This window comes from Bubalus bubalis, chromosome 23, assembly GCF_019923935.1.
Source record: "Bubalus bubalis isolate 160015118507 breed Murrah chromosome 23, NDDB_SH_1, whole genome shotgun sequence".
In the NCBI taxonomy this organism is placed as follows: Eukaryota; Metazoa; Chordata; class Mammalia; order Artiodactyla; family Bovidae; genus Bubalus; species Bubalus bubalis.
This window is the reverse complement of record NC_059179.1, coordinates 44,743,351-44,770,019: the sequence shown is the minus strand read 5'-3', so window position 1 is coordinate 44,770,019 and position 26,669 is coordinate 44,743,351. Positions and strand designations below refer to the sequence as shown.

The 26,669-nt window shown below is 51.2% G+C and overlaps 1 protein-coding gene across 7 annotated transcripts in view; it reads left to right on the top strand.

Annotated features, from left to right (window-relative positions):
• CTBP2 (C-terminal binding protein 2) overlaps positions 1–26,669 on the top strand; it is a 169,159-nt gene that overhangs the window by 10,919 nt on the left and 131,571 nt on the right. The window contains exon 1 of one of the 7 annotated variants that reach the window (XM_044934937.1): positions 13,615–13,639. The exons of 4 other annotated variants lie outside the window; for them this stretch is intronic. The gene's annotated coding sequence lies outside the window, so the exon portion shown is untranslated. Of the gene's footprint in view, positions 1–13,614; positions 13,640–15,567; positions 15,785–16,499; positions 16,630–26,669 lie in introns of those variants that run through there. 2 more of the 7 variants (XM_044934935.1, XM_044934936.1) reach the window with 2 other exon arrangements.

The window sequence follows — 26,669 nt, the reverse complement described above, 5'->3', positions numbered from 1 at the left end:
CCAGGTGCCTTTTCTACCAGTAGGTAAGGCTCGGATTTACAAGTCTGTGGTCCAGGTGAGTGATCTCAGTCTCCTTCCCGGCAGGTTCCCCTTGCTTGGGGGAAGGGCTGGAGGTGGTTGGGGCGCTCCCCTCCCTCCCTCTGGCTGTTCCCTCTTGCCTGCTGGATTCATTATGCACGTCTTCCAGTGGGAGTGAACCCCTGTGTTCATCGTGGGGAATCTGGGAAAAGAGACCAGGGAGATGGTGAGGATTTCACCTAATCGGAATAGTCTTGTTTGCACCACTCCAGTAAAAACTGGCCAGAAACTTGATTCTGCTGGGTAAACCTCCTTTGGGTTGCTGCCCTGCATTTGTGTTGGCCTTGGAAAGGAATTTGAATGAATACTCCCGAACAAAAGGAGCAGCTTTCTTTTCACAGAGGCTATCAGAGAATTGAAAGGGAATGGCACAAAGTTGGGTGTGTCCTGAAATCTGGAGACTGGCCCTGCCTTGAGTGATTAACTCACCTGAAAGGCACCCGGAGCAGGTGATGTGGGAGCGCTCTGACTGACCTTGGCTTCCTTTAGGGTAAGGTCCCCACGAGATGGAGATTTTCCTGAAAAACAGGCTTTCCTTTAATTATGAGATTATCTTCCTGCCCTGCAACGCCTCTCTTCCTTTAGTTGAACACGTGTGTGCTTGCAGACACGTGTGTGCTTGGGAACTAGATCCCTGAATTCTTTGCTGATGCCCCAGGGCTCCAGTAGGGTGGGCGGGGGATGGTGGTCAGGGATGCTAAAGACTGCCTGTTTCAAACTTTGGGTTCTGCCTGTTCCCAGAGAGTTGAGGGCAGCTCGGGGTGGGTTCTTTTTACCACTGCATCTGGTTAGCCCCATTGTGGGGGCTCAGTGCCAGCTTGGGTCAGGATTATGCCCCGTGATTCTGTCTAAGCCCCCCCACCCCCCCTGCCGTTTTCGAACAGGTTCTCCGTTCTGCTTTCCCCATGGGAAAGCGGGGGTGTGTGGCGGGCTGCAGCCCTGCTGGGATCAGCCTTGGGCCAACTCACCACCTCTTAGGCCTCCGCAGTGCTCAGTGGAGAAGCTGCTTCCTTGGGGTCGTTCAGCCTGGAGGGTGGATGTGGCTGGATCTTAGGGCAACTAAACAACACAGGAATGTTCTGCTGCTGCTGCTAAGTCGCTTCAGTCGTGTCCGACTCTGTGCGACCCCATAGACGGCAGCCCTCCGGGCTCCCCCGTCCCTGGGATTCTCCAGGCAAGAAGACTGGAGTGGGTTGCCATTTCCTTCTCCAATGCATGAAAGTGAGAAGTGAAAGGGAAGTCACTCAGTCGTGTCCAACTCTTCACGACCCCATGGACTGCAGCCCACCAGGCTCCTCCGTCCATGGGATTTTCCAGGCAAGAGTACTGGAGTGGGGTGCCATCTCCTTCTCCCCAGGAATGTTCTGGTGGCTCTCATAGTTTTGTCAGCCGGGGCCAGTCGAGAGCCAGATTTGCAGATGCCCCCAGAACATCTTTTGGGTCTTCAGATGTGTATCGTCGTCCGGCCCCAGGTTTAGGGACCCCTGGCTCAGCAGAAAGGCCCCTGGGCTCGGCCCTCCAGCACAGTGCAAGGGAAATGGGATCAGTTTGCACATGCCCGTGTTGGTGAGTACACCAGGTTTCCCAAGACCCAGTTTTTCTCCGCCTTGTGCAGAGTTCTGTTTTTTCTCCCCCTTCCTCCAAGATGTTTGCTGCTTTTTGCTCAGGGCTGAGTTTTTGGGTTTTTTTTTTCTCCACACTCAAAACATCCTTTCTTCTCATTTCTCAACTAAGCCTGGGATTTAGAATGTGGCTTCATCTGACAAAAGCCAGGAGATTTCAGAATTAATGTTGGAATTCTATCTGTAATGATGTCTTCCTGGATATTTAAGGAGGGCTTTGAACAGTGGGTGATTTTTTTTTTTCCTTCCCTAAAACTGGCCAGACGTACTCCCCCAAGTAGTGGGCAGAGGAAGCGGCTCAAAGCGGTTTGAGTTTTCTTTGCGATAATTGTGAGCTTGCCTTACTTGAGTCTCCCCGTGTCCCAGGGGCAGGAAGGGAGAGGGCTTGTGACTAACGGTTGTCTGGGTTGTGCTCTTGATGTATGTGCGTCTCAGATGGCCCGAGAGCATAGACGCCACTCACAGCTCAGCAGAACCACTTGAAATGTACGTTGCAAGTATAACTCTGGTTCTCAGAAAGGTTTCTCTACAGGGGAGATTAAAGGATTTTTTCCTAATTTATTTCATCCTCTTGAGCAGCAGTGGGTGGGCTGAGGTCTTGGAGGGGGAGTGACTGACTGATGGGAGTCGGGTCTGGGTGCCCTTGTTCGTGGAGAGCAGGGCAGGGTCAGGGCAGGGACCACTTTTTGACCATGCTTGTAGCTGGGAGTTTTGCAGCCTGGTGATTACTCGGCACATCCGGCTCCAGGCTTGGATCCAAAAGCTTTTCTCTGGGCCACCCCGGAAGCCCACTTTGGAGCACTGGGTGGATCTCAGTGTTACCTGGGCACTTTTTCTCTGATGGCGTGGGAGAGGTCCCAGCAAAAGGCCTCCTTTCCCAGGACTGGGGCTGGGCTGAGGGAGGAAGGGCACTGCTTCAACGTTAACACCCATCACCACCAGCAGGGGAGCAGGCGTCAGATGTGACAGACTGTTCTAGAAAGCGTGGGAAAAAAAGGAAGGATGACGTGAGACCTGTGAGTGCATTCGTAATTTCCTGAGCCCTTGCAAAGGGCTGTGTTGCTGAATCTGAAGCAAGAGTAAGAATAGGGTGGGCTGCGAGGGTCTGATGAGGTCATATTTATAAAGTGCTTCAGTTCAGTTCAGTCGCTAGGTTGTGTCTGACTCTTTGCAACCCCAGGAACTGCAGCACGCCAGGCCTCCCTGTCCATCACCAACTCCCAGAGCTTACCCAAACTCATGTCCATTGAGTCGGTGATGCCATCCAACCATCTCATCCTCTGTCGTCCCCTTCTCCTCCTGCCTTCAATCTTGTCCAGCATCAGGGTCTTTCCCAGGGAGTCAGTTCTTCGCATCAGGTGGCCAAAGTACTGCAGTTTCAGCTTCAGCATCAGTCCTTCCAATGAATATTCAAGACTGATTTCCTTTAGGATGGACTGGATGGATCTCCTTGCAGTCCAGGGGACTCAAGAGTCTTCTCCAACACCACAGTTCAAAAGCATCAATTCTTTGGTGCTCAGCTTTCTTCATAGTCCAACTCTCACATCCCTACGTGACTACTGGAAAAACCCTAGCTTTGACTAGAAGGATTTTTGTTAGCAAAGTAATGTCTCTGCTTTTTATTATGCTGTCTAGGTTGGTCATAACTTTTCTTCCAAGGAACAAGCGTCTTTTAATTTCTTGGCTGCAGTTAGCATCTGCAGTGATTTTGGAGCCTCAAAAAATAGTCTGTTACTGTTTCCATTGTTTCCCCATCTATTTGCCATGAAGTGATGGGACTGGATGCCATGATCTTAGTTTTCTGAATGTTGAGTTTTAAGCCAACTTTTTCACTCTCCTCTTTCACTTTCATCAAAAGGCTCTTTAGTTCTTCTTCACTTTCTGCCATAAGGGTGGTGTCATCTGCATATCTGAGGTTATTGATATTTCTCCCAGCAATCTTGATTCCAGATTGCGCTTCATCCAGCCCAGTGTTTCTCATGATGTACTCCACATATAAGTTAAATAAGCAGGGTGACAGTTAACAGCTTTGATGTACTCCTTTCCTGATTTGGAACCAGTCTTTTGTTCCATGTCCAGTTCTAACTGTAGCTTCTTGACCTGCATACATACAGATTTCTCAGGAGGCAGGTTAGATGGTCTGGTATTCCCATCTCTTGAAGAGTTTTCCACGGTTTGTTGTGATCCACACAGACAAAGGCTTTGGCATAGTCAATAAAGAAGTTTTTCTGGAACTCTTTAGCTTTTTCAATGATGAAACAGATGTTGGCAATTTGATCTCTGGTTCCTCTCCTTTTTCTAAATCCAGCTTGAACATCTGGAAGTTCATGGTTCACGTACTATTGAAGCCTGGCTTGGAGAATTTTGAACATTACTTTGCTAGCATGTGAGATGAATGCAATTGTGCGGTAGTTTGAACATTCTTTGGCATTGCCTTTCTTTGGGATTGAATTGAAAACTGACCTTTTCCAGTCCTGTGGCCACTGCTGCGTTTTCCAAATTTGCTGGCACATTGAGTGCAGCACTTTCGCAGCATCATCTTTTAGAATTTGAAATACCTCAACTGGAATAAAGCGCTTAGATCAGGCCTGATGTTGTTGAGTTGCTAAGTCAAGTCTGATTCTTTTGTGATCCCATGGGCTATAGCCCGCCAGGCTCCTCTGTCCATGGGATTCTCCTGGCAAGAATACTGGAGTGTGTTGCCATTTCCTTCTCCCAGCTACAGGCATGGTCAAAAAGTGGTCCCTGCACTGACCCCACCCTTCTCTCCACTAACAGCAAGGCACTGGGGATCTTCTAGACCAAGGGATCAAACCCAAGTCTCTTGCACTGGCAGGCGGATTCTTTACCACTGAGCCACCAGCGAAATCCAATTTGAATTTTTCAAGAATCACCATCTACTTTACTTCCATACAGATTTTGCCCTAATGCGCCCTGTGTGTGTGCTCAATCAATCAGTTAACTCTTTTGCGACCCCATGAACTGTAGCCAGCCAGGCTCCTCTGTCCTTGGAATTTTCCAGGCAAGGATACTGGAGTGGGTAGCCATTTCCTCTTCTAGGGGGATCTTCCCTACCCAGGGATGGAACCTGAATCTCTTGCATCTCCTGCATTGCAGGCAGATTGTTTACCACTGTGCCAGTGTGTTAAATTTATAAATACAAAATAAACAGAGAAGTCAGTTAGTTGCTCTTGCACTGAGCAATTGATGCTTTTGAAGTGTGTTGTTGGAGAAGACTCTCGAAAGTCCCTTGGACTGCAAAGAGATCCAACCAGTCCTTCCTGAAGGAAATCAGTCCTGAATATTCATTGGAAGGACTGATGCTGAAGCTGAAACTCCAATACTTTGGCCACCTGATGTGAAGAATCGACTCATTGGAAAAGACCCTGATGCTGGGAAAGATTGAAGGCAGAAGGGGATGACAGAGGATAAGATGGTTGGATGGCATCACCGACGCAATGGACAGGAGTTTGAGTAAACTCCGGGAGTGGGTGATGGACAGGGAAGCCTGGCGTGCTGCAGTCCTTGGGAATCACAAAAGTCACTGACTTTTTGAGTGAGTGAGTGAACTGAACTGAACTGAGGTGCTGTGTGCCCTGAGGAGCAGATTTTCTTTTGCATTCCTGGAAAGAGCTCAGGAAATCTTGATGGAGGCACTGGAAGGGGAGGGGTTGCCTTCAGGGGACATCTGAGAAGGTTCCCTGGGGCTTGATTGCTTTGGTTGTGCTGGGTAGGAGACAGGCAAGATCTTGCTAGGCAAGATGGTGGGTGGGTCCTGTCCTAGGGGAATGGGTCCTCTAGGGGACGGAGACTTGATCCTTTGCACCAAAGAGGTGAATGAGTCTCCCAGAGTCAGGGGAAGCCCCAGGTGAAGGGGGTGGGGCCCAGGAAGAAGTGTTTGGGGTGAGAGTTCCAGCCCTGGTGCTCTTAAAGAAATACTGCTATACAATGGGAATTTGCTCTAGGGCTCAGGAAACTCAAATAGGGGCTCTCTATCAACCTAGAGGGGTGGGGTGGGGTGGGGAGGGAGACGGGAGGGAGCTTCAAAAGGGAGGGGATGTATGTATACCTATGGCTGATTCATGTTGAGATTTGACAGAAAACAGCAAAATTCTGTAAAGCAATTATCCTTCAGTAAAAAATAAATTAATAAAAAAATTAGTAAAATGAAACTGTATACCAAAAAAAAAAAAAAAAGCAACCTAAACAGGGCTGGGAGGGTGGAAGGGAGGCTGGCTTGGGTAGGGAGTGATTCCTGGGGCCTAAGTGATGAACCGAAAACTGTTCGGGAAGGTTGTTTTTAGATGGTGGGGTGTGACTTGGTGTTAGGTCCCTCTGAGGGATGCCCAGTAAAATATTTACTTTCTATTTAAGATCTACTTTCCCTTCCCAGAGAAGGAAGAACGAGTGAGGGGTTGGGTGCTGCGCCTCCTCTGCCCGATTACAGGCGGCGCCCTGGGCCTCGGGGGTCTGCTGGTGATGCCGCTCGGCTCCTCTTCCCAGAGGAGGTAAAAGCACGGCGGAGGAGCGCCTGACAGCCACGTCCCTGGGTGTTTGGGACAAGGCCCTCTCCCTGTCCCCTTCTCCGCACACATCTGCCTTCATGTGTCCCCTTCCTCGTGCTGGAGTAGGAGCGTCCGAGCATCTGGAGCACAGCAGCTGTGAACTTGCTTCCCAGAGAACCACGTGTTGGGTTTGCCTTCCTGGCACGTGGTGGGCACTCGGTCAGCAGCGGCGCTGGTGACCCGCCTGGGTCCAGCTGGGTGTCCGATGTGCCGTGGGTGTTTGTGTGTCCCCATCTGGGCCAGGAAGTCATCTCCTCACAGGGCAGTCGCCCACTCTTAGAAATGGGCTGGCTGTCTCCCAGGGCCAGACGCACAATGGGTGTGGACCGGTTACCCCGACCCCCAGCTGTGCCACTGCTCCCAGCTGCCCCATTGGGTCAGGTGAGCGAGAAACGGTTGGGGGCGGGGGACTGGGGTTAGGGAATGTGTCCTTCCAGAGCCTGTGGAAGAGACCGATCGTCACCTTCGGGGTGGCTGGTCATTTCATGGACCAGCAGCTTCCTCTGGCTTAATTCGTACTGTTAAAAGAAACGTCACTTGTGAAGCGAGATGATCCTTGCAAATGCCCTTGGGAGGCAGCCAGGGGTGGAATGCAAGGGCATTTCTGGGGTCAGGGGCCGGAATGCCCTATTGCCACATTTGCAAATGTGCACAGAAAGGAAGGCTGATGCAGGTGGGAAGGGTTCGAACGTGAGCTGTTTGATACTCTTGGCGTTGGTGATGGAGGAAAAGAGTGGCAATATCTGCAGATTTGGTGGTTCTTAGGTAACTGAGTAAGTGTCCTGCCCCTGCCCCACCCCTCCTCTGCACACTGTGTCTCGTTTCATCTAGAACAGAGAGTTGGGAGTGGGGTCTTCCCCTGGTGGCTCAGACCGAAAAGAATTCGCCTGCAATGCAGGAAACCCGGGTTCGATCCATGAGTCCAGAAGATCCCCTGGAGAAAGGGATGGCTTCCCACTCCAGTATTCTTGCCTGAAAAAGTCCATGGACAGAGGAGCCTGACAGGCTACAGACCATGGGGTCGCAGAGAGTCGGACACGACTGAGTGACTAAGCACACAAGCACGTGCGTGCGCGTGCGCACACACACACACACACACAGGAATAGGGAGGGGTCCTCTGTGCACTGTTTATCAGAAGGGAGCAGGTGAGTTGGGCACACAGTCAGTGGCAAGAAGCTGGCTGTGGGCTTGGTGGTTTTCACATGAGTGACTCACGGTCCCCGGGGAGGGCTACTGGCTGCCCAGGTGCCCTGAAAGGGTGGCCTCTGGAGCAGGTGGAGCCCCAGGGCACCCTTGGCTGGGAGTCAGTCTCCTGGGGCTCCACCTGAGGGACATCTGGACTGAGAACCACCAGGAGGGGGTTCTCAACGCAGCCAGTCCAGAGCCTGCCAACTGCATGCACACCATCTTTCTTTAAAAACAAACCACATACCCACACAACTTGAGTCTAGTTGTTGAACATTTGGCATGACCAATGATTGAAGGCTTTTATATTTGAATACTCTTCCCCCATCTGAATGAATAGATCTCAAAGTGGAAATCTGGATTTCTGCCTGACCCAGTCTCTCGTTGTTTTTTTTTTTTTTTGGCTTAAGCGGGGGTTCTACCCCCTCAACCAGCACTCAATATTCTGAGGGACTTGAGGGAAATTTTGTGTGTGTGTGTGCGCACGCACACGCGCGCCCGTTAAAAGTTGGAGCTGGGTCTTTGTTCCGATGCACTTGACTTTTAACTGTCTCTTCTGACCAGTCAGCAGTGCTCACGGGGAGGAGGCTGGTCTGAGCGTCGTAGCCTAGTGGTAAGACAAATTGTTTTTACAAATTACTTTTTAGTAAGGTATGAGGCGCGCTGGCAGTGGAGCGCACTTTGAAAGTCTGTATACGCAGGCCGAGGATGGGTGCGGCGGAGTTGGTGACTGTCTTTGAAGGCAGAGGTCAGCAGGAGGCACTCCCACCTCACCACATGGGCGAGTGAAGTCTGCATCGACTTTTTAATCTCGCTTGTGTGTTATTTCATCCATGTTGCCAAGCAGATTTGGGGATGACACTTTTCTGTTTCAGAAATGCAGATAAACACGTTTTGTGGCAAATCCTTTTTTACCTTGGTGAATTTATTGATGAGTGTATTGATTAGTATTGAATCAATATAGAATTTATTGATTAGCTTCAGTGAGGCTGATCGCTTATGTTGCTGTATCGAGGACAGCAGAGGTGTTTGTAGAAACACCTTATCATACACTTTGTAGGTCCTTTTTTAGGAACACCTTATCATACACTTGCTTGTTTTGTTTTGGTGATGACCTCGGTAGGAGGTGGTAAGGCTTTCCCAATACAGGGACGGGCTTCAAGTTAATAAACGATGGCGCAGAATCTGAACTGGTTCTTTTTTCCAACACCAGGCTGCTTAGAGAATGGCTGTGTATCCAGATAGTTCTAGGGATGGGGTGTGTGTGTGTGTGTGTGTGTGTGTACGCATTCCAAGGCAGAGAAGCGTGCGGGGTGGTACCCCTGTGTTGAGGTCTGGAGGACCCTGTGGCACATGCCCTGTGCCAGCTGAAGAGTGAACTTGCAAGGCTGTGTGCAATGTCCACCGAGGATTTAAGGGGTCTCCACCTGCCTCTTGCTATGAGGTTGGCAACTGTGGTCTTGGGCACAGGAAAGAATTTGCCCTTTCTGGTTTGAGTAACTGCTTTCTGGGGGGCAGTTTGGGGTATTTTTTGACTGTCAGGCCAAGCCACTTTCTGTGAGAGAAATGATAGCCATTACCGTCACCCTTACCTGGCAAAGTGGCACAGAGCTAAGTGGGCCACACGTTGAAAGCTTACCAACTGTGCTTAAATATGAGAAGTGGGAGCCTTTGGGGCCCCAGTAGTCTCTTTGGGGGCTGCTTTTGCACTTGGGTTAGCAAGGAAATGACTTTATGATTTATGGTGTCTATGAAGACTAGCATACCTATCTATTTTCATATAGACATCTTAATAGAGATTAAATACAAAATAAAGCAGAATACATGAACAGAGATATTCCCATAAGCAATGTTGTCGTGTTAGGCAGTGTAATTATGGTTTGTACACTTCCCAATTAAGCAGTTATGTATTACTGGGAAAACCACCTTTAAGAGATTGAGGAAAGCTTTATAACTTAGTAGATTAAATAAAAATGGATGTATAATATTTTATGCATAGGGTTTAAAATTTTTACAGCGTATGCTAAGGTAGCTCAATTGGGATTGATTTGTGGAAATTGATGCTGTGACATTGAGATGCATTTGCTTCTTCTGAAAATTGCCTGTTGAACCAAGATCTGCTTCTTCAGCAAATAGAGCTCCTACTGTGTGACCGATGCCAAGGCTGCAGGCAAGAGCAAGGAGGATTTACTCTGAAGTTCAGAGAGCTGGGATGGGGGCAGGGTGCATCCCAAGTGCAGGGGTGGAGGGTGGGTCCTCTCCAGGCCAGGGGGCTGTTCTTCTGGCCTGAGGAAGTGCAGTGTTGGGTGGCTCTGGTAACTCAGATGGTAAAGAGTCAGCCTGCAGTGTCGGAGACCCAGGTTTGATCCCTGGGTCGGGAAGATCCCCTAGAGAAGGAAATGGCAACCCACTCCAGTATTCTCTGGAAAAATCCCATGGACAGAGGAGCCTGGTGGGCTACAGTCCATGGGGTTGCAAAGAGTCATAGGGGCATGACTGAGTGACTAACACTTTGAGCATGGAACCTCCAGACGTCCACCTCCCATCCTGGCGACCCTGGGGCTCAGCTGCAGGCCTGGGGAAGGTCCCTGCCTCCTTGTATCCTCGAGGTGGGTGGGCGTTCTTCGTATCCACCTCTGATGTGTGTGAGGACTCAGTGAGTTAATGCATGACAAACCCTCAACATTGCACCCTGAGTTCTCTCCAGTGTGGGCTTTATTGTTTTTATCATTATTCTTATTCTCTCTTTGTTGGAGTAAAGAGTATAAGGTGTGGGGCAGTCGGTGGGGCTGGGGAGGCCAAGCGAGAGGGCCAGATTTACCGCCACCAGACACAGCATTTTATCTTTTTGTTTGTTGCTGTGCCGTACTCAGTCGTATCTGGCTCTTTGTGACCCCATCCAGGCTCCTCTGTCCATGGGATTCTCCAGGCAAGAACACTGGCGTGGGTTGACATTTCTTTCTCCAGGGGATCGAACCCAAGTCTCTGGCATCTCCTGCATTGACAGGCAGATTCTTTACCACTGCGTCACCTGAAAAGCCCCTTTATTTTATTTACTTATTTTTATTTTGGCTGCACAGCATGGCTTGTGGGATCTTAGTTCCCCCACCAGGGATTGAATCCATGCCCCAGGAGTTGAGAGTCTTAACCACTTGACCACCAGGAAGTCCTGGGATCAACTTTTTAAGAATGCTATATAGATATACTTTCTGTACAGTAAAATTCACCCTTTCAGCGTGCAATTCTGCGTGTTTTGTCCAACGCTGTGCAAAAGCCATGTGGTTGCGGACCAGTTTGGTCACCAAGGGAGGTCCCGGGAGCCCCTTGTGGTGATTCCGCCCTCCCTCATCCCGCCCACCACTGCTGCAGTTTTCCCTCTTCAACAGTAGCAAGGCCAGCCTGGGAAGCGTGGGGAAGTACCTGGGTGTTCGTGTGAGGTGCCAGGGTTTTCTCGGATGTCTATCATGTCCGAGGGTTCCGCCGGCTCAGGGAGACCCTCCAGGCTCAGCAGACAGACTTGCCTGAGTGGGTCCCACCGTGTCACCACAGGGAGGAACACTCAAGGAAGTTAAGGATACTTAAGGAAGTTGGCCCAGGCTGGGTAGACTCTGTGGTTGGAATCTTTATCTGCTCCATTAATTCCCCCAGCCCCCCAAGGGGCCCCCTCCTCCTTCAAGCGGGCAATTCCACACCCACACCTCGTGCCTGGGTACACCTCCGGTCATTGTCCCTGGACTCTCCACGGACACACACACACACACACACACACACAAAACAGCTGCTCACCTTCCTCCCCGGGTTCCGCCAGCCCCTCTTGGAAGGTGCCTGGGGACAGGTGCCTCCTCTGCCCACCACGGCCGCCGGCTCCATGTCCAGAGGGCTTGGGAGTGACCGTGGGTCACCGGCTCCTTCCTGTTCTCTCGGTGCGGAAGTGTTTGAGCAGAGAGCCAGGCAGTGTTTGCTCTCGGGTTCCTGCATGCCCAGGCTGGTCCCTGTGTCTCTAGGGGTGCAGGGCATCCCTCACAGCCTAGCCTGGCTTCCCGCAGGTAGAGACCAGACCCCAGTCTGTGGTCGAGGAGGCTGGTTGGTGGGCAGCCTGCAGGGACCAGCGCCCTTTCCTGTGGGAGGGTCAGCGGTGGGTCACCTGGGTTGGCGTCCCACCCTGGAGCCAGAGTCCTGGGTTCCACTGCCACCTTTGCCAGCTCCTGTGTGTCACAGGGGACCCTGGTTTCTCTCAGGAGGAGGTGTATGATGAAGGCCGGCCCCTCTGCACCCAGAGGGCGTGCTTGTGAGTGGTCTCTGTTGCACTTTGGGAAGGAAGCTACCACCAGCTCACTCTTCATAGTCTTAAAATATTCTCTGTGTCTGTTCATTTGGGGGAAATTTTATGAAATGAGTCTTTGAATTTTTGAAATTGTTAAGTGGGGATCACTGCACTTATTAGTGTTCCGGTTGTTGCTGGAGCTGTCTTTTCAGGGCTTGTGGTTTGCGCCCAGTACCCCAGCGCTCAGGGCAGGGAGAGGGCTCACCGGGCGGAGTGACTCCCAGTGCGTTTTGCCAGCATTCACTGTTAACAAACCTTCTGATGCCTATGAGCTCAGACGCCCCTGACCTTGATTCTTGGCCTGAGATTTCCATCTAAGCATCCTTGGCCTCTTTGGGGTGGTCATCCGTGAGCTGACACACATACTATGAGTGCAGCAGAGACGTGACCACATGCTTAGAATATTTGGGGGAGCTTCCAGATGCAAAGAGGTTGGAGCCTGGGGTTAGTTGCTGAAAGGTTGGCGCCCCAGTGGAACAAGGGCTGTTTGAAGCAGCATTTTGAGCTGCTTGTCCCTGGGTGGCTTCCACACTCTGGACGGTTCTTCCTTGGGGTGGGGGGACGGCGCGGAGCGGGACACGACACCACCAGCCCATGGGGAGACCCGAGTCCTCCCAGCCTGGGGACCTGGCTGCTGGGAGGTTCTGGGGTCCAGAAGCTGCCACAACCACCCTGAGACTGCGTTGCCCTCCCATCCTTGCCCAGGGGAGAAAAGTTGCCCAAACACTGGAATTTATTTACAGGAAAAATCAAAGGCTGGATTTTATTTAAAGGGCAGGGAAGTGGTTTCTGTCCGGAGGGGCTCTGGAAGCATCTTCGGTGGTCCCGTGTACACATGACCTTCTTACCCAGGCGGTGGCTGTCTGAGTCCTGGGGAGCACAGTAGGACTGCAGGTCTAGGCTCCCAGGGCCTGCCCGTGTCCTTCCTGCACCCAGGGTGCCTCCCCTGCGCCCTCCTGGGGCTCCACTTCTGTCTCTGCAGGGTAGCTCCCCAGGTTAACACAGGTAACAGGTGGGAAGCTGCTTCACTTGCATGGATCCTGAAATCGCAGCGGTCTTGGAGGGAAGGGAGTGGGCAACCGCTGCTGAGTGCCCAGGCCCCACTGGCTTCGGCGGGCAATCGTGCCTGAGGTGTGCAAATTGTCAAGTGACTATTTCAGAGAGTGCCAGTTAAGAAAGGCCTCTGCCTTCACTCGGAAACACTAGAAATATGTTAATCAGGTGGGTCTATAATAATAATTTTTCTTGAGCACCGGGAGTGAGCCAGGAGGGGAGACGATAAGAACAGATGAATTTGGTGCCTTCATAATAGAAACAGCTGAGGCGCCCTTCCTGCTGGAGGTTGATCTTCAGCACATGAGGTTCTTTCTGGGCAGCTCAGTCACCTGCAGGGACACAGCCCTTTGAAATCTTGGTGGGATTTGAATGAAAAGCCCGTTTCCTTGGACAGCTTCCCAGGTGGCACTAGTAGTAAAGAACCCGCCCGCCAATGCTGGAGACATAAGAGACGCAGGTTCCACCCCTGGGCCCGGAAGATCCCTTGGAGGAGGGCACGGCAACCCACTCCAGTCTTCTTGGCTGGAGAACCCCACGGACAGAGGAGCCTGGCGGGCCGCAGTGGGATCGCACAGTCAGACAGCACGAGCGACTAACCCTTGCACAGCTAAGCAGCTGCGTGTATTGCTGGCTGTGCACAAGTGTGACAAGTTGTTTGGGTTTCGCTAGTCTTGTGTCTCACACCCAAGAATCATGAATCACACCCAGGACCAAGAATCATGGTCCTGAAGGGAAGTTTCAAGGCTCTGGAAGCTGCCGGGAACACAAGAGGCTTGTCCTTTCCGAAAACGTACATTTTTGTTTCCATGTGGGTAGTGGTGGCTTGCTGGTTTAATTTTCTTTCTTAACCTTTTGGCTTGGAGAACTTTTCTTTTTGGTTATGGTAATTATCCTTCCCTGACATGTAAATTGATTACACATTTGATTATCCATGAGCCTCCCTCTGCCTCTTATTTAGGCTTATTTTTAGCACAGTCCTTGAAACCTCAGCATGAGACTGTCCATCTTTGGCTGTTTTTGAAGGTCGTTTTAATCAGGTGCCTCACAAGTCAACGTGGTGGGAACAGGCCTGGGCTGCTGGATGAGCTGGGGGTTTGCTCTGGACATCTCCAAGTTCTGAGCTGTCTTCATCTTGGTCAACATGGGGATGAGTGAACTTGACTAGCAGCCGCCTGGTTGGATCTGGAAGGTCTCCGACGGTGGGATTACAAGGGCTGAAGGGTGAGCTAAGGTGGAGGAAACCCACCTGGATAGGATCTGTTTCATAAGGTTCAAGCTTTGCTCCAGGTCAAATTGATGCCTGTCCCTGGCTCTGTGTGCAAAAGCCCATTGCCAGCCTGGGTTTTGTAAATCGGTAAGAGCAGTGTGGTAGGGTTTGGGGGTTCGGGGGTCTCCGTCTTCTTGTCCTGGGGGCCCTTTGCTGCATCTGATTCTTCTCAGGGGACACCTAAGTAAGTCAACAGTCCGGTGGACTCCCGGATGTTTTCTGAGCCTCACCTTGATAAAGAATAAAAACGTTTTAGTGCTTGATTTGATTTGTTTGCTGGAAGATTAGTACAAAAGCAGGAAGGAAAAAGAATGTGTGGTGGAGGTGATTGCTGGAGACTGGCAGAGGGTTATTTACGGATTTTTGCTGACAGTCCTTGTTTAAAGGAATTCCCTGCGAGATTTATGAAGCCTTTCCAATTTATTGTCTTTCCAAGTAAGGTAAGCAAATAAATAGGTTATTCTCTTTTATTATGAACCTCGCCAAAGTAAGATTAAAAATAAGAGGAAACAGGGCTCCATTTTTTTTTTTTTTCCAGCCCAGTGTGTTTCTGGAATTTGGAAAGCATCTTGGGAAGGCTTTTTGTTTTGTTTTTGGCTCGAGCACATTGTGCATTTAAAAGATAAAGTCTGACCCTTGATATTGTGTGTGCTGTTCCCCATCCTTGAGAGCTGGCTGAACTCCTGCAGGGGACTGTGGGTGGGGGGTGCTGGCAGTTGAGCCCATCACAGTCAGCAAGGCCTCACAGGCCCCCGAGCCAGCCTCCTGCTCTGAGATCAGTCACCACTGTGGCACCAGAGGGGACTCTGGGTCTGCAGACAGTATAGCGCTTTGTGAAAAAAAGCAAAATCTGTTCTGGTCAAACGGAACTTTTCCTCCACTTTCCTTCGTATTTGCTTAATTTTCTCATCCCTTTCCCATTTTAATCTCCTTCTCTGCAGTTGTGGGTGGTTTTGATAGTTTGGTGAATTATGATTTTGGTGACATTGGTGTGTGAAGACCCAGGTGGAAAATTTTTTACTTCTAGGTAAAGAAGCAGCAGGAACATGAGACCTTGTAATAAAACAAACATCTCGTTTCCTGGTGGTGATGTCAGGGCTGAAGGTTTGGGTGGGGAAAAGTTTGACCCGACCCCTCCCAGCTATAGCTCGCTCCACCCTTCCCCTGCCCGGAGCCCATTTGAAGTCAGAGCCCCTTCCAGGCTGTAGGCAGCGCCGCCCGGGAGACGCCCTGTTGCCATTTTGGGAGAATGTGTTTTATGTGTCTGTCCCTGTATGTCTGTGGCCTAGTGATGCTATTTTGGAGGGACTAATAGTCAGCGTTTTGGAGGGTGTCTTGTAACAGACCGCGCTATCCGAGTTCCTCAGCCCCCAGGCAGGTGGTAGGTGTTTGCTGTGGGTTGGGTGGATTTAGCGCTGCGGGGGCGGGTCAGGAGTCAATTGGACCTATGGCAGGGAGGCTTGGAAAGATGCCCTGGGCACGAATCCTGTGAAAATGGGCTCCGTGGAGTTCGTCTTCCTTCCTGCCCACTTACTCCATGGCACCTGCTCTCTGGTGGGCCTTCTGTATTCTCGCGGCTATCGAGCCTTGGGCAGTGTCCCTAGCTAGTGTGGTGGCCTGAACCAGCCTGACCCAATCCGGCCCGCAAGGAGCAGGCCACGTAGCCAGAGGGCAGTGGACACGCAGGTGAGCCGGTAAGGGAAGACTCCCGGTGGCCCGTGAACTCACCAGGACAGGATGGGGAGAGGGGACCAGGCGTGCTGGGTGGTGATGTGGTGGTGGTGGTTTAGTCGCTAAGTCGTGTCCGACTCTTGTGGCCCAGGGACTGTAGCCTTCCAGGCTCCTCTGTCCATGGGGTTCTCCAGGCAAGAATACCGGAGTGTGTTATGCTGAAGGGGGGAGTAAAGGAAACCCTGGAGGAGTTCCAGGGAATTGTCTTCTTTAGAGACAGTGGGCTGCTGTGGAAGGTGCTGGGGGAGGGGTTTTGGTGCCCCCAGGTAGGAGGAAGCAAACACATGTGTGATACTTGGACCCGGGAGAGGGTCCCTTTAACTGGACCAAGTGGGTTGGGGGTACCCAGACCCCTGGGCGCTGGGGGTCTCGTTCACCCACCGGAGGTCTGGGAAGTCCTCTTGAAGGGGGTGGGCTATGGGCTCCCTCCAGCTCCCCCCTCTCCTTGGAGGCCATCACGCCCTTTGCCCCCATCCTTTTTATCATTGCCTGGACCTGCGATCACCTGGGGAAGCTTTGGAAACAAGCCCAGCCCCTCCGGAGGTTCTGAGTCCCTGGTTGCGGGCTGGAACCCGCCCGGTAGATTAACAAGCTCCCAGGTGGCTCTGATGGGCAGTCGGGTAGAGAGGCCCTTCCCCGCCCAGCTGAGGCCACGTGGCCCTTTCCAAGCCCGGGGGCTAGAAGGCAGGGCCTCAAAGAGTCGGGCAACTCCTAACTTCCCTGCCCCACACGCTGGAGGCAGGGGCAGAGAAGGGCTTCTTGGGAGGCCCAGCCCCTCAGCCAGGTGTCGGCTGTGACAGGTACGCCTCTGCCGCCGGGCCAGGTGACCAGAGCCACTCACCGAGGAGCGGCCTGGTTCCCCATCACCGGGTGAGAGTCTGTGGGGCTGTTTCCTTTGCCAGGCTCTCCTGGAGCCAAAGTGCCCTCAGTTTGGCAACACAGGTGCCCGGGGGAGAGCTAGCTGCCGGGGTCCCATCCGCCTCAGGGCTCCTCCGGAAGGAAAGCGGCTGTCTCCCACCCTCGAGGAGAAACTCCAGGAGTGCTAGAATCTTCCTGCCGTGGTCAGTGTGTGGCTGCAAAGGAGAGAGTGGCTGTTGCCTAGGAAACAAAGCCGGAGGGCCTGACTCAGGCCTGTGGACCTCCCTGGGCTCCGTGCCTGGGTTGGGGGTGTGAACCCCAGGAATGGTATGAGTCTAGGGGAGGGTGGGGCGGGGAGGGTCCTGTGTGTGTTTTTTTGGTAGGAAAAGAATCCTGCGCTCAGCCGTGTCTCACGGGAATCTAGGGTGTTCAGCACCCCTGTGTGAGCTTTCTCGGCCTACGAAGGCTGGGTGGAGTGTGTGTGCTGTGAACTCACCAGGACAGGAGGGAGAGAGGGGACCGGGGGGCTGCGTAGTGCTGAAAGGGGAGTGAAGGAAACCCTGGAGGAGTTCCAGGGAATTGTCTTGTTTAGAGGCAGTGGGTTGCTGTGGAAGGCGCTGGGGGAGGAGGGGTTTTGGTGCCCCCAGGTAGGATGGAGCCAAACACACATGTGATACTTGGACCCGGGAAAGGGTCCCTTTAGCTGGACCAAGTGGGTTGGGGGTGCCCCAGGACCCTTTGTGAGTGATGCCACTTGGCTGCTGCCTCTGAATTATGGAAAGAAAAGGGTCTGAGAGTCGAAAAATCACACATCAGATCCTGGCGGACTGAGTGCTGAGTGCTGGGGTGAAGCCATTGCTGAGGGTTGGTGGTTAATGTGGGATGGGGGAGGAGACTGACCAGACCAACGGGCAGACCATGCTCTGACGCCCCCTCCGCCCCACATGGGTGAAGAGGGTGGCAGAAAGCAGAGGGGCCTGAATGCCGCAGGGGGTCTGTCCTGACGCTTAGTCTCATTTTGCTGAAGTCCTCCTGCCCCGTTGGCCTCTGCTGTAGGTGCCAGGTGGCCCTCCATGGGTGCACTCGGGGTCCATCTCTGCTTTTTCTGCTGTGGACTCTGGTGTGAGGCTCAAAGCCTCGGTGCCCCCTTGCCCATGAGTTGGGAGCAGGAGCAGTTACTTGATGGCGTGCGTGGCTGTTGGACTGAGAAGAGGTAACGGATTTAGGAGTTGGGCTGTGGTTTTGGGGAGCCCCCTTAGTCTTTGCACCCACAGCGAGCGAGAGCCCCAGGATGTGGCTTTTGAATGCTCGCCTTCCTCCCTTCTGATCACGTGCTTTTTAAAATCTCATCTGTAGTCTTTTGTTTCTTTAACATCATACAGGTGTCTTAAATGCCTTTGTGTGCTTTTGTTTTTGAAATCAAACTTCATTGCCAGCGGAAAAAAGAAAGCTGGATCAGTCTTGGGGCTGCGGCCAGGAAGTGTGTGTTGGACTCAGAATTCAGTTAAGCAGCCGTGGTTCCCCCAGGTCAGGCTCGGGGAGGATACAGCAGGAAGGAGGTGCTTCCTTGTCCCCACGTAGCTGTGGAGTTCACTTGGGTTTGAAGGTAGGCTTCAGAATTCTTCCTAAGGACAACTGAGTGTTTTAATGTTGGTTTATTATAACCAAGGCAGAAATGTCATTTCAAAAGACCAGTCCACTCTTTTTAGAGTGACTTACAGTTTACAACCGTGTTCTAATATGTTCTAATTACAGCCTCCAAACAACAACCTTGGTTTTCAGATGAAAAAAGATTCAGGACTCAGGTGAATGCGATGGCCCTCTGCATTCTCTGGGGGTGTCAGTGCGTTTCCTTGTCTCCTGGTCATTGAATGGTTTTTTAAAAGCTGCTGCTGCTAAGTCACCTCAGTCACGTCCGACTCTGTGTGACCCCACAGACTGCAGCTCTCCAGGCAAGAACACTGGAGTGGGTTGCCATTTCAGTGGATGTAAACTCACTGCCAAGATTTAACTTGGGTACCACTTACAGAGTGATGACAGGATGGAGACACAGACTAGAGGATGGGTGGGCATGTGAGCAGGGCTCTGGAGGAATCCGGACCCACCTTGGCCTGTATCCTACCATCCCAGACACTTCCCAAACATCCAGATATTTCCCAGCAGTGCCCCTTGACCCTGAGGGCCATAATGAGCTGGCTAGAGGCAGGTGCCTGCCCTGGGCAAGAATTTGACCCAAAATCTATGCACCATCTTTTGTGGGTACTAACCCACCTGCTGTACAGGTATTGGAACAAAACCAGGCACCTGGTAGCAGATTGTGCCTGGCTGTTTGAGCAAGATCCAGGGACCCAGAGCGCCTCTCCTTGCTGCTTCACTCAAAGTGTGAAGAGCTCTGTGTGAGAAGCAAGCCCAGGGTCAGGTGCAGATCCATGGGCTATAAGTGGATTTGAACTAACTTATCCTTTCTGATTTTTCTCTTGTGATATCTGTTACTTGCTGAGAAGAGTTTGTTTTCTGGGGCTGTCATTCAAAGCATCATTTTGTACCATACCATTAAAATTTTCAGAGTGTTTGCTGATTTGTGTTCATTGAAACTAAATTCATTAGGGTGATGTGAAAATAGCGCTCAACTGTTTACCAAATCGGATTCTTGTTTTTGATATTCCAGTACATCATCTGTTCTCACTTGAATGTCGTGGAATTAGTTGGTTAAGTGTTATGCAGATGAAAACTCATATTTTAGTGGAGTTTTTCTTTTTTTTTATAATTTGGATGCATTTATAAGAATATTATACCCAAGGTGCTCTATCTGCCATTTGAAGTGGAATCTGTACGGATGTGAGGATGTTGGGAGCTTGACTTGGCCTTGGAAAGTTTTCAAAACTTGCTGGGATCTTGACCCAGATCCAGGTCCCAAGTCAAACTGGTTGGAAACCCCCCTCACCCGACGGTCCCTCACCAGCTGGGTGACCTCTGGCAAGTCACCCAGTCCTGGGCCAGGCTCTGTGAAATTGAAATTCTTGTGTTTCTTTTACAAGGTTCGCTTGAAGACTTCAACAAGAGCGCTGTTATTTCATTGGTTTTCAACATTTGGGGACTGAAACTGATAATATGGCATAGCTTAATTAATTTATTTTTTCCCTGTTCTGAGTAGACTTATTAAACAATGCCAAGTCTAAGACTTGATATTTTTAGAGTTGATGGCCATGAAACCAATTTTGCAAACCTTTTCCAATGAAAGGACAGTTGCTCAACTTTTTACTTGATCATTGAGAGTCGAGTTGTGACCAGATTTCCACGTGAATGCCACAGCTGTGTGGCAATAAGAGAAGTTAATAGATGCACTTCCAGAATTGCTGGCATCTCTTTTCAGATTTGGTTCAGTGGTCATGTAGCCTTGGATTATGGTGTTCAGAGAGAGCTGAAGGCCTATATTGCTTCCAAAATAAGCCTCTCTTGAGATCGAGTTGGAACGTGTAAGTGTGGTGGAGATGACCAGATGTCTACCAGAGATCTGTGCTTCGTGCCAGTGGTGGGGACTTGCTGCTGCGGTGGCTGCCCCACCGCCACTCTGGCAGCTCCTGGAGACCCCGGGTAGTTGTTACCAGTGGAGCCCTGGTGGCAGTAGGTGTCACTTCCTGGGAGAAGTGGTTAGGAAGCAAGTGTGCTTTACGCAGTCTTTCTTACCTGCATTGTCAACCGGCTGTGGCCAGTCCAGAGGAGAAAGTGAGGATCCTGGACCCTTGAATCTCCACGTGAAGAGTTCCCCGCCCATCGGGAACACTGATCATTTCGTGATACAGAAGTAAGCTTTTATTGTGTTGAGTTGATATTCAATTTTGGGTTCATTTGTTAAAGCAGATAGTGTGAACTAACAACGCTGAGTTTGGGTAGTTGATTAACTTGATCATCCATCAAACCAACCCCTGCCTCACGTTCTGCTTCAGCGAGCAGGCGGCCACTTCTCCAGGTCCCCAGGCTTGGCGTCATGCCTTTCACTTCTCCACCTGCCCTGTCCATTCGTCACTAAGTCCTGGAGATCCGTCACCCTCCCCTCGTTGCAGGGGGCCCTCCCTGAGGGTGAGCATCCCCGCAGGACTTCCTGCCTCACACCTGCCAAGTGACAGCCACCTAAAACATGGGGTGTGGCCAGGTGGCCCCGGAAGTCTCTCTGTCGCTTGTTGGAGAAGATCAAAAGCAAGCCTTGGGTGGGAAAAGTGTTGCAGTGACTTGGCATGGTGTGGCTGTCATGAAAAGACACCTCTGATCTTTTCCTTCTGGGAATGTAACTGGTGGCCCCAAACACCTTCTGCAAGTGGACTCCAGCACCACATTCACAGAGCCCTCCTTCCACAGGCCTCTCCTAGCTAGGGCCGAGCTCAGTGGGGGATGCCAGCCTGTCCGCCGACTCCTCCCAACAGCCTGTCCTCTGGGCCTAGAGACTCCCCTCTGGCCTTGAACTGCCCGGCAGGCCAAGATTTCACCTTCCCTGTCTTCTCTAGAGGAGTCAGACCAGCGTCCCCTCTGCCCCCTATTTCACGTCTCCCAAGAAGTCTCTGGTACAGTCTGTTATTCATCTTGTTCTGGTATCTGTTTTTGGAGGTATCTGAACTAACACACATTGAATTTAAGATAAGGTAGGTCAAAGGGTCACTGCCCAGGAATTCCTTCCAGTTTGGGAAGCAAGTTTGCCTGCCTCCACAGGGCCAGGTCTGCCCAGATCAGGGTCTAGAATTCCGTCGGGAGTGGGTTTCTGTCCCTCTTGTGTGACAGCAGCGAATCCTTCAGGGTGCGTTTGTTGTAGCTTTCCTGCCACCTGGATGAAGCGTCGGTAATGGAACTGTAGCGGGTGCCACGTTGACCTTTTGGAGTGTTCACGCCCTAGCTTTTAATGGGAAAGTTGCATGTATTTTCAGTACTTGATACTTTAAAACCTCTTGGGTGATAGAGAGTCTGGTAGGCGCAGTCCATGTGTGACCTGGCACTGGGAATGCGACTGATGCCGAGAGGTCTGACCCATAGGACTCAGCATCTAAGGGCAGCCCGTTAAACGTCAGATGGAGTTCAGCGGCTTGTTTCCAAATGTGCCTTTGTAATCCGTGTGCTCTGTGGGAACTGTTTGTGGTCAAACAGCTGGGAGAGACTGAAGGCAGGAGGAGAAGGGGACAACAGAGGATGAGATGGTTGGGTGGCATCACTGACTCGATGGACATGAGTTTGAGCAAGCTCTGGGAGCTGGTGATGGACAGGGAAGCCTGGCGTGCTGCAGTCCATGGGGTCACAAAGAGTCGGACACGACTGAGCGACTGAACTGTGGTCAAAAAAAGGCTGCTCTTGGGGGTTCTGCCTTGAAGCACTGGAACCTACTGGATGCAAATGTGACTGCCCTGTGGGTTTATTCTCATTGGGTTGGGACCTTCTGTTTTATCAGCCTGCATTTATACAAATAGCCCTTAACCTGTCCTGGGCCTCCTTGAATTCACAGGTCTGTTTCTGGAGAGAACGGATGTTACTTAGACGCCCGCTGCTCCTACACTCTGGTTTGGGGTGACGATCCGTCTGGGCCTCTGGGGTTTCAGCTCTTGGTGGGGAAATGGCCCTGGCCTTGTGGGTATGTCTGTGGTTGTCATTTTTCAGATGGGCCAGAGCCAGCGGTCCCCCCCAAGTGGTCACGTGGTACAGCGAACCCCCCCAGACCCCAGGTCCAGCTCTCTCCACCCCCTTGCCCATCGGTCCATCTTGACTTGGCAGTGTTTCTCAGTGGTTCTCAGTCCTTGCTCAGCTCCACCCCTGCCTGGGTCCTTCAGCATGCATCTCATTTCTGAAGCTGACTTTTTGTGATTCCTTTAGTTTAGTTTTTCCTTTGAGATAGGACTTGGGGGAGGTGTTCAGCAGGGTGGGATAAATCCTAGTGAGCCAATCCATTTGTTTTGGCAGATTCACATACCTGGGTACCCCCAAGTATATCACAATATACAGCTTAGCACCAATCCAGAAACTTCCTTCATGACCCTTGACAGGTAGCCCCCATTCCAGTCTCCCTGGTCATCTCCGGCAAATACTCTCCACTCCCACAATGATTAATTTTTCATGTTCTAGCACTTAATATACTACCTATGTGTACACACATTATACATACATGTATATGTACACAGACAATATTACACACATGTATTATACCACATACACCTTTCAGCAAAAGCTTTCTAAATTCACTGTAACGTGTTTTTGAAATTTTGGGGTGTTCTCACCTGAACAATTGCCTGCTCCTTTTTTACTTGCTGTGTAGTATTCCAGTATAGCATCCTCTGTAGCGAGTGTATCCATGCACCTGTTGATGGACACTTTGGCAATCCTAAGTAAAGCTGGAGTGAACCATTCTCGTACATGCCTTTTTATGGACATATGTTTTCATTTCTCTTGGGTAAACTCCTAGAAGTGGAATGTTGGGTCATAGAATAGGTGTATGTTTCATTTTATAAAGCAGTTATAATAAAGTTTTACACCGCTGCCAATCACGTGTGGAAGATGGAGCTATTTTTTAAACCACTTAGCAGAACGCTGGCTTTCTGCTCAAGGGCAGTATAGTGGCATGGGGTACACCTTCCTCTCCCTTGGTCCCTCCACTAGCGAGATGGATGCAAAGTTTGCCCTGCTGCTCTGCTGGGAGTGGGCCATGAACTGTACCTGCTTTGGAGTGAGGAACGTTTTTGTTTTATTTCGAGGCCTGCTTTTCTTGGCTTTCCCTGGCGATTCAGGACAATCGTTGATTTCTCCTGGGCCGTGTCTCTCCCTGCTCCCATTCCCACACCATCTCCCAGCCCCTTCCCTACCTCTCAAATAACTGTGCTCTCCAGTGAAGCATGAGGGTCAGGGCCTTCAGTCCCTGGTGTTTCTTAACACTTGTGCCCACGGTTTTGCATTCACAACTGACAGAAGTTGATTTTCGGAGCCCGCTGATCATCACATGGGAGCGTGTGCATTTCTAGTTTGCTTCAGTGTGGGGGAACTGGCTGAGCAGGTGTGCTACGCAGCTCTCTAACCAGCCACAGACCAGTCACCCTGTGAGCTGGGCCACCCAGGAGCCCAGTGGTCTGGGGTGTGCTGGCCTTGGGGAGGCTACTGCCAGCTTCTCCAAGTCTCTTCAGGGCCAGTGCTTTTGGGGATATGGTTTATAGGGCTGCTGGTAGGTCCTAATGAGTGGATTACATTTTACTTTTTATATCTTGTCTTTTTGGAGAAAGTATTGGTTGTCCAAAAAGTTCATGCAGGTTTCCCCGTGAGCTAGAAAAACCCAAGCAAACTTTTTGGCCAACCCAATGCTTTGAGGATTTAAAAAAGAAAAAAGGATACTGTAAGAAGGGATGAGATTGGGAAGGACTAGAGTTGTTTAAAAAATGCACGTACAGGAACCACAGATTTCAGGACAGTTGGCTGTGAACAGTTCTCTTTTTGTGAGTTTAGAGAGACGGTGTGAGTCCTTGAGCTCACCCTAAAGAGAAATGCTTCGTTAGAGGGAGTTATGGGAGCAGAGGCCCTGTAATGACAAAGGTCCATATAGTCAAAGCTGTGGTCTTTTCAGTCGTCATATACAGACGTGAGAGTTGGGCCGTAAAGAAGGCTGAGCGCTGCAGAACTGATGCTTCCAAATTGTGGTGCCGGAGAAGACTCTTGAGAGTCCCTTGGACTGCAAGGAGATCAAACCAGTCAATCCTAAAGGAAATCAGTCCTGAATATTCATTGGAAGGGCTGATGCTGAAGCTGAAGCCCCAATACTTTGGCCACTTGATGAGAAGAGCCAACTCCTTGAAAAAGACCCTGATGCTGGGAGAGATGGAGTGCAGGAGGCAAAGGGGGTGACAGAGGATGAGATGGCTAGATGGCATCACTGACTCAGTGGACATAAATTTGAGCAAAGTTTGACAGAGAGTGAAGGACAAGGGGAGCCCGGCACGCTGCAGTCCATGGGGTCTCAAAGGGTCGGACACAGCTTAGCAACTGAACAACAGCAGCAAATAGGAGTTGAGGGTTCTACCGGCAGCTGAGGTCTGGCAACGCAAGCTGTTGCTTGGGCCGGGTCCGGGGCAAACTGAGAGGCACAATATTGAAGGAGAATTTAGGGGAAGCCATTCTGTGAGGAGCCCTTCTAACGGTATCATCTGATTGAGATAGAATTTTAGATTCTTCAGGCTTCCCTGGTGTCTTAAACAGTAAAGACTCTGCCTGCAATGCAGGAGACCTGAGTTCGATCCCTGGGTTGAGAAAATCCCCGGAAGAAGAGACTAGGAACCCGCTCCAGTATTCTTGCCTGGAGAATTCCGTGGACAGAGGAGCCTGGTGGGCTACAGTCCATGGGGTGGCAAAGAGTCCGACGAGACTGAGCGACTAACACTTTTTTTTTTTTTAAACAATACTTTTTAACTAGACCAGTTGATTTGGACTGGGTCATTCTCCCAAAATGACATTTGTCTCAACTGGATTTTTTTCTGGGTGTTTTTAGAGAAGATGATTGGCGTTTTCATTCTCACCTGGGAATTGTGATTCCAATGTGGAGGTAGACAAACGTAGGGGCAGGCATGGTCAGTTCCAGGATCAGAGACTTAAATCAGGGTCTGGACTTGGTTGAGTCTCGGACTCCCAACAGGGTAAAGCAGTGCTGTCCATGCTAGTGGACAATCTGAGTTTGGGGGTGGGAGGGACTTGCAGTCACGTAGCTGGTAGGCAGAGGTGGGAGGGTGGTGAGGTACATCTGGAGCTCCTTGGAGGGACTGAGGAAGACAGTGATTTGGGAGCGTCTGAGCGGGAGTTCAGGCAAAGTTGCTGTCTGTCCTTCTTCCATATCTGCTTCTCTAGCACTTGGTGTTCTGTTCTTGCTCGTTCTGGAACTCCTTGAAGACAAGGTTATGTCTGTCTCCAAATCTGGCTCTCGGCAGTGCCTGCCCCTCCGTTGGTGCGGTAGCAGAATGGGTGGAGTGGTGTGGGATCCAGCTGGGAAGGTGGATGGCAGATGAATAGGGGCTTTTGGCCTTGACCATCAGGAAGGAGTCTATGCCAGACTTTTTGGATGAGTGGGTGTGTGTCTATATATGGCTATAGCTACAGATATGTGTGTATACATTGGGTTCATTAAGCTTGATAGACAGCAAGGCTCAAAAAAAAGCACTGAAGCTGGAAGAGTCTACCGGGGCGGGAGTGCTGGACGGATGACTTCTGTGGGCCCCAGATGTGGGGAGACGGGAGGGAGCACATGTGGTGTTAACTGGGAAGGCCCCCCTCTTAGGAGGAGACTGGGGGTGCAGGAAGCACTCAAAAGGTCTCCCACGACACATAGACATCTAGGTTCAGCCGTGCTCTCTGGCTTCTCCGTGGGTGCCAGGGTCAGTGTGCAGGGTCTGGCCTCACGGGTGGTGTTTACTGGCCCTTCCTCTCCACGTGGTGGGGGGGTTGGGGTGGGTAGAGGTGGGGGTCCGCCACCCAAGGAAGGACGTACACCTGAATCCAAAGAGAAAGAGGAGTTCCCGTCATAACGCTTCTGTTTCCATGTGCTTGCTCTCTGTCAAGCCCCAGTGAATAGAGAATTGGCTCTAAGTCTCAGGAGTTGCCTGTTTTAAATGGAATTAGAACTGGAGTTACAGAAACTTGGTGTCTCTGGAGCTTTCCTCTCGCATCCCCCAGAGAAGTAGGTTTCCTAGAGGCAAAGCGACTTGCCTGAGGTCACAGTGTAGGATGAGACAGCAAGGTGTCCGCAGCTGAGGTTTCCCAGCTCCAGCCCAGATTTGGTTGTGAAGCGTATCCCCCCAACCCTGGTCCTCTCCCAGGCTGCCTACCAGACGGTGGGTAATCTGTCTCCAAGGCTCCCTGAGTTGTGCGGGCACGGGTCTGGCCTCCGCTTATCTCCTTCTTCCACGGGCAGCGCCCCTTCCCCAGGAGGAAGGCAGTGGGTGCAGAGCTGGGTTGGGTGATCTCCCCAGCCTCTGCCTTG